The sequence below is a fragment of the Micropterus salmoides genome, unplaced genomic scaffold (assembly GCF_014851395.1).
Source record: "Micropterus salmoides isolate LMB-PRFRI ecotype aquatic unplaced genomic scaffold, ASM1485139v1 Ms_hic_scaffold_7, whole genome shotgun sequence".
Lineage (NCBI taxonomy): Eukaryota > Metazoa > Chordata > Actinopteri > Centrarchiformes > Centrarchidae > Micropterus > Micropterus salmoides.
This window is the reverse complement of record NW_024044459.1, coordinates 39,136,005-39,144,487: the sequence shown is the minus strand read 5'-3', so window position 1 is coordinate 39,144,487 and position 8,483 is coordinate 39,136,005. Positions and strand designations below refer to the sequence as shown.

Here is an 8,483-nt window from a genome sequence, read left to right as displayed (position 1 = left end):
TTGAGAAAACAGAGGGAGGGAGGGAGGGGAGGAGGTGCGGGGGGTGGAGCACATTCCTCAATTCACCCCACAGCCTATGCTACACCAGAAAGAGAGAGGACAGAGAAGAAGAGACACAGACTCTAGAAGGATTAAAGTTTTAAGACTCACAAGTTTAAGACTAGGCTACAGCTTTGGAGTGATAATGATGGCAAGTTTGTAAGACAAAGCACTAGCAAAGATTTTACAAAGTTTAATTTTGGAACTCTCTTATATTAACTCTTATTTTGCTGCATGCTGTTGAAGGTAATTAAAAAATCTGTTTGATTTTAACTCACTGTTATACTATTTTACTGTAATTATTTCATTTTATTCTTTAGTTCTTTAATGATGGTAAGTTTTTCACACAAAGCTTTAGCAAAGATTTTACAAAGTTTAATTTTGGAACTCACTCTTATTTTGCTGCATGCTGTTGAAGGTAATTTGTAATGCTGCTTAATTTTTACTCACCGTTATACCATTTTACTGCTTTACTGTCATTATTTCAATTAATTCTTCACTTGTTTAATAATAAAGACTGACTTGATTCCAAAGAAACCTCCTACTGATCCTTTGCTGGCCCCGGAGATTCCTCCTTTATTTATAACTCACTGCTATACTTTTTTAATGATAAATTTATTGTCACAAACACCTCCTAGTTAATTCATTCAAGTTGTATTACTTAATAAAGTCTTTAAATCAATGAAAAACACACAATGGAAGGATGTACGCACCCCTCTTATCAGTTACATACAGACATCCGGTGTGGGGGCGGGACCGGAAATAGCTGTCAAAAATGAGTTTGATGGAATGTCATGTATACTTCTCTCTATTGAATAGCCATTCATTTTTCTGGGATTGCTAGAGAGCACTCTTTTACTGAAAGGCTGAAATGCCTTGCTGTTACCAGAGAACCATGATTATAGTGAGTAATCATTTTTTTCTTAATTTCTCATTATTGCCAGAATTCCAGAAAATAGTGGTAACAAAGCTGGTGACTCTCACTGATGAGGTCAAAAAACTCCAGAGGACCTTACCTAACTCTGGGATTGATATAAGCAAGATCGACACCTTGGAAGAGTTCGAGAGGGAGGAGGCTTCTCTTCTGGAGAAAAACAAATTTGAAACCTTCGTAAAATATTTTTCAACCTCTTCCAATAGGGGTTTATGCGGTACGCTAAGCGTTCTAACCGACAAACAGGTCTAATCATTTCCGCTTTTCACTTCAGTACACATCTGCAGCGTAGGTGATCTCTTAGGTAACTTAAGTTTAGTTTATTATAATACAATTTTTATTTCTGATCAAACTTTAGTGTACTTCTTTTAATTTAAATGTTGGAATGTTAATATATCAGAAATGGCAACATCCCAACAGCAGGAGTTTTTGTTGTGTGCCAAGCTGCGAGTCAGTCAGGGTGATTCGGGTCCGAAAGATTAGGCGTGTTAATTGAGTTATAAGGAGACACACCACTGACTGCAGTCAGAAGATATATGAAACACAGTAATACAGCTCATATTGATACATTTCAATATCGTTCTAGCAAATTCTATCTGAATTTTGTATTTTACCTGCTGATACAATGTGTTGGAAAGTATGTGATATTAGAGTTAAACAAATCATTCAATTATCTCAAGACTAGACATATAATTTTCAAAATTGACAGTTTTTCAAGGCAGCAAACAATTGGACCACACTGGTTGAACTTTTTTCTCTATCCGTACAATGTTTTACCCTTGATATATTTGCAGGTTTGTCAGCTGGCAAGAGTCAGGGGGGGAAAGATGTAAAGGACTACACGCACAAAGTGATGGACAGGTATTTATTTACACATTAACGTAACAGACACAGGTCTTTAGACATCTGACCAGAACAGTTTTTCATGTTAGTTCAGCTCTGCTTTGGTTTTCTTGTGTCCCCATTTTTTTTTTCTTTTGGTGCTTCATTTGGGGGTTTGGTTTAGTTGATGTTTTAAGTAAGGAGCAGGACTGTGTACTTGGGCACAGTGAAACGCACAGTAAGGCTGACGATGGTTAATTTATGCAGCCCTTTGTCCATCTCAGCCAATGCCAATGCTCTATCAAAATCGCTGTTTGTTTTTTTGTCATTTATTTTGAATTCCTGACGAAAAAACGCAGCCTGCGGTCACCATGCTGTGTGTGTGTGTGTGTGTGTGTGTAAGTAATAATTGCATATTAATTTTGTCTTGTATTGGATTTAGGCTCTTCACCAATCAGCTGATGACCTTTTTTAATATGAAGGGGAAGGGCAAAAAGGATAAAATTGGAATTGAAGACAAGAAATTGTTTTCAGCAATAAAAGGTAAGCTTCATATTATGGCAATTTTAAAATAAAGTGTGTATAATATGTATATGTATGTGTGTGTGTGGAATGTTGAATATCAGGCTTGATGTAACTTGACTTGATTTAATAACTATTTCATTTAATCAAGTACTCAAATTTTCATCTATGTATACTATGTATCTGTGCTGCAAGCTAGACCACAACAGTGGCGTTTGTTATTTATTTTTCATGTGCATGTTTTTGCTTTGATTTTAGCTGCTGTCATGAAATGGGACCCAGCTGCTACAGAGGCCCAAATAAAGTCTGCTGCAGCCGATCATTTGAAACATGCTCCCGGGAGAGTCGGGGGTGGTGGCTACAAATAAATATATTGTGGACCTAATAGCAGCCACATTTTGTTAATTCTTTACTGTTTTAACAACATTTTATAGTACTTTTATTTATAACTTTACTGTTCTGGCAGTAATACAGTTTTATTGTGTTAATTTATACTTTACTGTTCTGGTTTTAAGTTTGGGTAAAATTAGTAATAAAAATATATTTTGAGATTTAAATCATTGATTTCTTCGAGTGATCAGTTTGGTTTACAGGAAAATACTAGGCAGTTTATTAAAATTATATTGATAAGATAAAAAGACTAGTATATACACTAGTTATTCAACTGAATATTCAATATTATCAATATTCTTTAAAATCTAATTTAGATCTGTGTCTGCAGTTTCATGACACAACAACCATTAAGTAACTGGGTTTTTCTCAAAACTAACTCTGCCACTATTTTGAAGTAAACATTTTTTAAAGTTGGATCCTACCAAATATTCACAGATGGGATTTTCATGTCAGTATGGGTCTTAATAGTCTTTGGTATTTCTACTAAAGAAAACGTGTCTAATATTTATTCTGCCTTTAGATGTCTTAACAAATACGTCTGTAGCACGTCTTTAATTGACGTCTAAACAACATCCTGAAAAGACGTATAAAAAACTTTCATTCTGGCTCCTGTGAGGACGTCTTCTGGATGTCTAACAATTACGTCTTTCAGACGTATTCTAGACGACTTCTTGCTCGCTGGGATAACGCGGTGTGGGTCAAACAATATACAACCACAAGGAGATTGAATTATTATGGAGCACCCCCTCTTAACTGCCTAACCCAAACTCCCTAACTGCACCCTAGTCTTCATGTGTTCACTGGCCGTGGGTATTTATGCACCTATAAACCGTCTGTATTGGGGAAGACCAAATTGTCCCAGCCAATACTTCGGGGTGCTCGCGAGCCAAAGCTACTAACCGCACAGACAACACACAAAAATAACAAAAGGCTTTCAAAACAACAAACCAGCAAAACTCTCCTTGTGAGATGCCTGCTGCTACAGCCTATCTGGGGGACACAAAGCCTGCTCCAGCCAGACAGCACAAACAGCATCTACACAGCTACAATCATCCCCACAGTCATATACTGGATAAACCCCAGTCACCGTTTTTCCTGGATGCTCAACTTATCTGTAGCTTAACATGAGGAAAAACCTATCCCTCGCTTTGCTCAAAAAAAACCAAAAAAAACTGCTAACTGCGGACCTCCCTCCACTTTTACCTTTGTCAACTCACTTGACCTTTTACATTCTCTTAAAAAAATGGTCCAAAAATTGGACGACCGGACGAGCCCCCACTTGTTATGCCCAGCTCGTGGAAGAACATAACAAAGAGGGAAGGTCCGCGCAGAAAACAGTTTAAATGAATCATAAGGTTTTATCAAAAGTTACCTTAACTTATAATTAACTCAAAACAAAAGTAAACTTGAACTCATCATACTCAAAGCAAACAACCAAAAGAAAAGGAGCTCCTGAAAGGCACCCGCCTTCCAGGAGAGAGGTCGCGAGGAGGAGAGCCATCTTGGTTCACCACAGCTTCAATCACCAACGAGGTAGGTGTGTCCAACCAAACAGGAAGACAGACCTGAAAAGTAAAGGACAGAGAACAGGCCAACCCCCAGGCCCCAGGCCGTCACACATACCATTAAGGAAGGAAATGACTTCTTCAGGCTATATGGAAATGTAGTTTTACTCATGTTGCGCACACTACTTGTACTGTAATTATGATTATTATGTGTATACTATAATGAACAAGATGACTAGTTGGTGTTTGAGGGACGCCACAATATGGTTTTCCAGCCAGTTCACTAACATCGGCTATCACTAATATAGCTCCAGTAATAGTTAACGTTACCTTAACATTACTTCAGGCTGTGATTACAGCGACTGATGACCGATCTATGTTTTTCCCGCACTAAAGCCATGACCCCTTGAGCTTTAGCTCTAGCTTAGCTAAAGCCCCAGGCGATAACCGCTTTCCCCGACCAGCATCAGGAGCGCTCACACATTTTATCCCGCCTAGGAGAGTCATCTTAGACCTGGAAGGAGCCATCTTTTATTTCTTGTGAGCCGCCGAGTGGGAAAGTCTGACACGAAGTGTGATGAAGCTGAAGGAGAAAGGATGAAAAGGAGTGCCGGACCTGCACTTGTTTTTAGGAAGCACATACACGGCACTACACATCGCAACCGCCATAGCCCCATTCAGAAACCCCAAGACCGCGGCAATGACACGGTTCTGGATGAGGTCGTACCTCAGGAAAATTAAGTCGTACCTCAGGAAAATTAAGATTTTACCCACTAATCTCAAAGTACCGCAGGCTTGCATTCGGCGAGCCCTCAGCAGTTTGGTGCAACGTGAACAATCCTACTCTTCAAACAGACTCCGGGACCTGTCATGGATGGTGGCTCATGAGATCCTCCCAGTCAGGTCCGTAATGCACTACCGGGGCATGTCAGCGCACTCAACTTGCCCCCGACCAGGTTGTGGCGCGCCTGAGTCAGTAAGGCATCTGCTCTGGGAGTGCAGCGCTGCCGTAGAACGACCGGCTCCTTGCAATTCCCGTACTTGCCAGCAAGGGAGGTCCTCACACCACAGCTGGTGCTATATGGGGTGAGCCAAGGAAATCAGATACCAGCACGTACATTTGCCAAACAGTGGCTCACCCTAGCCGCCATCAAAGACGCCATATGGACCTCCAGAAACTTGCTGGCAAGAAAGCACATGCAGATCCCCCCCGTGGCTGTGATCCGGATGGCCGCAGCAACGGTCCAAACGGCCAGAGCTGCAGGCGGCGGGCCTAGGACACAGCCACAAAGAAGAATCGTCTCTGTGCCCATTCGGACGAAGGAGCCGGAGCCACACAAGGAAAGTTCAAGGCAGCGGCGGCCTGACCCTCCGGGTGAGGACGGTGGGAAGGAGCTACAGGATGAGGGTCTCCTCTGAGTGCCTCCACAGGATCCCGAGAGATCTAATCTGTTTGGGGGAGCAAAATAAGTTCCCCTTTGGTAGGGACTCACTACACTCCTTCACAACAGTGGACTTGAAAAGAGCTGTCATTATTCATTTATTTTTGTGAGTATTATTTTAACAAATGCACTCCGCTCTGAGACACTCACTGACATGGACAAGTTGAAAACCTTTTATACCTTTAATTTATGACTTTATCTCTAATGCATTTTTAAACACTTGTTGAAATGTTGTTTTACAGAGAACATTTATTTGTTGACAAATTTTATGAATCATGTTTGAATTGAGTGTCAAATTCTTTTCAAAAGAAAAAGAGAAAAATCTGTTCTTATGATGAGGAGTCGAGGACGTAGAAATTTGGGAAATGCGAAAGGCCCCTGGCCTAATCCCAGTGTCCCCCCTCACGGACTCACAGACTCTGAGGCGCGTTCCCGGGAAGTCCGTGAGGGCTCAGGGCCGTCCCATAAAATGCCGGTAAATCCGTGTTAAAAGAGAAGAAGAAGAAAAACGATAAACAAACAAGCATCGACAACTACACTGATGTTAAAATTGTTAGAATTTTTCTTAAGATGGAACACATGAAGTCAGAGGAAAAATTTACTTTACACACTTTAACGAGGCTGTTTTGACCAACAATAGTGCACTAATGATTATTGACAAATATTGACATTTACCTCTCGTCCACTCTGCAGGGCGAGAGCCTGCAGGACTTTCATGCAGATTGACCTCATCTCTAAATGATAATTTGACTTCATCCGAAACTGTAACCAGTGCACACTTTTCGGGGTAATCACATCTTCGTCAAATCGGTGAATCTCACCGTCCAACATTTCAGACTTGTGAGAGTCAGAACATGTTGGGTGTGGAAAGCAGTGAGTAATGTTTGCCAAGGTGTCTTCCTTTGTTGTGACAGTTTGGCTTTTCAGTATTAGTTTGTTCTTTTACAGGGGTGCCAGTCAGGTCTCTCACCTGAATCAGTGAGTCTGATTAAGAGTGGGTGTTTACGGGGCGGCGCAACCTAGTAGTTGCAGGTTGTCACAACTTGAGCAAAGTCATAATACTGGACAGACATCAAATGTTCTTTGAACTATGTTTTTACAAAAGCATTGTGAGACCTTAGGAAAATGATAGTGTTAATGTTGACTCACTACTTGTTAACAGTATGTCACACAGAGACGAAACCAGCAGACTGTAAAATTTATTGATCAAGTACAACCTCTTTATTTTACGTTAACAAAAACAAGCAAAAACTTTCATGGTTGAGTGATGCAATCTAAAACACATCAGCTGTTAAGGCTAGTGGTTACCAAAACTGAGTAATCCTTTTACATTTTACATGCAGTCTGTCAAATAATGCTGTTTGTACCATCACTGCTGTTTCCATCAGTTCATAACACTTCAATACTCCATTGTAGAGGTCATGAAAAACTACAACGTCAAATAGAGTACAGATCTGTTGAAATACAAAACAAAGAATTATCAATAGAAAATTTAAGTTAATTGTAAATGAACTACAATACACTCAGTGAATTCCTATGCTATTGTATAGTGTTTCGTGTTGTCACTTAAGTACTAAAGAGGTTTGTAAAAAACAATGACAGTAGACTCACGACCTGCCGGTGGGCAGACACTGTCCTGCTGGTAGACACTGGTGGTGATGGAGGCTCCTGAGCTGAAGATGCAGGGTTTCTGAGGCTGCTTGGTATTAAGGACTCCTACTTCAGCATGAACATACCAGCAAACCAGAAGAACTGAGAGCCATGAAAAATTACTTCCAGATGTAGTTGGTAATTAACTGTCAGGACACCTAACAAAATCAACATCAAACTCACCAACATACACAGCAGAGTCTAAAGAGTTTATGTTGGGCCTTCAGCTCAGTGATCTGACAGGACTTCAGTATTCAGAAAGGTTTACTTTCACCCTGACAGCAACCAGCTGAGATGTGTGACAGAGGTCGCCAAGGACTCCCAGAAAGCTTAGAGTGTGGGGTTGTCTCGTGAAAGATGTTGGGGTAGTCATGCTAAACCTTTGACAACCAATTTAAAAACTGGGGAATTAGTGAAAAAGAGATTGTAGTAAATGTTTTGTATCGCCGTATAATACATGACAGCAAGAAAAGACATTATTAGTATTATTATTATTATTATTACTGAAGAGTAAGAACAGTACATCTGATTTCATAGTCAGAAAACATCACCCACAGAAAAACGAATCTCTTCTTAAAAATGTGTACCATTCTTCAGTGTCCACCATCAAATAATTAAAACATTTCAGTGTCTCTTATTGTGAAAGTTTCCTTTCATTGTTGTTTCTGTGTATTATTTACATTTCAAGTGCATTTGTGTTGAATACTTTGGTCACCTAAGAACAACAGGTGGATGAAATGTCACTTTGAGCACTTTCATTAAATAAATATAAAGATCGAAGTTAACAGTCCAATACTTTGGGAAATGCTCCAACACGGAGAGATCCAGGACATGTTTAGCCTAGCGTAACACAAACACTGCTAGCCTCGCTCCATCAGAAGAATAGTCTGTCTGATTTCCATGTTATTACGTGGTGTATGTTGGTAACTGAACAGGTGTAGAAAAGGACATTTAAAAAGGAGACATTGTGGTTTTAGCAGCAACTAGGGTTGGAGCTACGTGTTGAACAACAACCGCGGAGTGCACCAGCTGAATGCACCTTCAGTAAAGTCCTGAACTCATGGTGGGGTGCGTGGTTTGAACTGTGTTCTAACTGTACTGTTAAATGAACTAGCTGACTACAGGACAGGCTGCTGACTAGTTAGCTGACAACACGTCAGTCAGTCAGACAGAACC

The 8,483-nt window shown here is 40.3% G+C and overlaps 1 long non-coding RNA gene across 1 annotated transcript; it reads left to right on the top strand.

Annotated features, from left to right (window-relative positions):
- Positions 1–1,780: 1,780 nt before the first annotated feature.
- LOC119892087 lies at positions 1,781–2,874 on the top strand. Its single transcript, XR_005442512.1, has 3 exons — positions 1,781–1,834; positions 2,238–2,338; positions 2,576–2,874. It is a non-coding gene; the product is annotated as an uncharacterized LOC119892087 (long non-coding RNA).
- Positions 2,875–8,483: the final 5,609 nt, after the last annotated feature.